The following is a 1,331-nucleotide window of genomic DNA, read 5'->3' as shown; positions in this document are numbered from 1 at the left end:
CCATTCCGACTCACTGCGACCCTCTAGGAAAGAGCAGACCTGGCCCAGTGGGTTCCTCGGGCTGTGCATCCTCGTGGGATAGAAAGGCTCAGCTCTCTGGCCCCCAGGCAGCAGGCGGTTTCCAATTGCCAAGCTTATGGTTAGCTGACCCATGCGCCTAACCCAGCGTGCAGCCAGGTCTGTCCACCAAAGCGGAGAAGCATCTACCAAGCCCTTCAACGCCACTCAGGTTAGCTGTCGAGCTAATCTTATCAGCTGCCTATTGCCTACCATCCACCCTCTACCCATCATCTAGCTGTCTACCAATCTACCGATCTTTTATTGTTGTAGTCAGCCATTTGAGCATAAGTTGCAAGCACCCAGCTATCGTCGGTTCCAATAGGGTCCTTCGGGAGCCCTGGTGGGGTAGTGGGTTGCAGGCTGGGCTGGAAAGAGTGCCACTCCACCAGCCGCTCTGCTGGAGGAAGATGAGGCAGCCTCGGGAACCCCGGGGTGGGGTGGGGGTCGGCTTTGGAGTGGAAGATGGCTATAGGAGGCCACTTTGCGCCAGAATTGGCTGGATGGCAAGTGGTTTGGTAAAAGGGTTCTACCCTCAAGCCTTTACGTCTGCAATAGCCTTAGCCCCCTTTGGCTGCCCAAACACTTTCCCCCAGCGCAGCCCCTGACTTTTTCCTTTTCAAACAAGTCTAAACTCAGCAACAGAAGGGAGCCCAGGTTTGGGAAGGGTTAGTATCCAGGGTCTGCGTCCTCAGCCACTGCTTCTCAGGATGCCAGGAAGCTGTCAGCAGATGGGGGCGCAGCCTCCGGGCCCCGCCCTTTCTCCAGCGTTGTAGAAAGGGATTGAGCGTCACAAGGCAGAGGCAGAGGAGAGACCTGCCCGGGAGTGGCCGCATTGCATGTCCCTGGTCCCTTGGAAAAGACTCATCACTAGAAGACCGGTGTTTTCATAGATTCATAGATCTACTGGTTTTCAGCAGTAGATCACCCTAGTCCATCTTAGTCGGGAAGCTCGGTGGAAATCCGTCCAGTGTCATAGCAACACAGTGGCAGTAAGTGGTGGCTATGCGTGAGATGCAAAGCCAGACGGCAATGCGGGTCTCCCATGTGGAAGGTGAAGATGCACCCCGTGAACCACCCCTGCCCTCTGCCCTCTCAATTCCACCTCCCGACAGCCCTCCAGCCCTGGGGCTCCAGCCTCCCCTCAGGCCTATCCATCCCTCCAAACTCAGCCTCCAGCATCATGCTATGTGGGGAGAAGTCAGATCCTTGCTGCCAGACTGCTGTCTCATCCCACAGCAGGGCTGGGCCTGCTCCCTGCTGCCGGAGACAAT

General features: G+C 56.8%; 1 protein-coding gene across 1 annotated transcript in view; it reads right to left on the bottom strand.

The window, feature by feature from the left end:
• Positions 1-1,331, bottom strand: part of NOTCH3 (notch receptor 3) — a 30,048-nt gene that overhangs the window by 26,395 nt on the left and 2,322 nt on the right. The window lies entirely within an intron of this gene.

Source organism: Echinops telfairi, unplaced genomic scaffold (genome assembly GCF_000313985.2).
Source record: "Echinops telfairi isolate 266 unplaced genomic scaffold, ASM31398v2 ScPeMD7_30;HRSCAF=105, whole genome shotgun sequence".
NCBI classification, from domain to species: Eukaryota; Metazoa; Chordata; class Mammalia; order Afrosoricida; family Tenrecidae; genus Echinops; species Echinops telfairi.
This window is presented reverse-complemented; position numbering and strand designations above follow the sequence as displayed.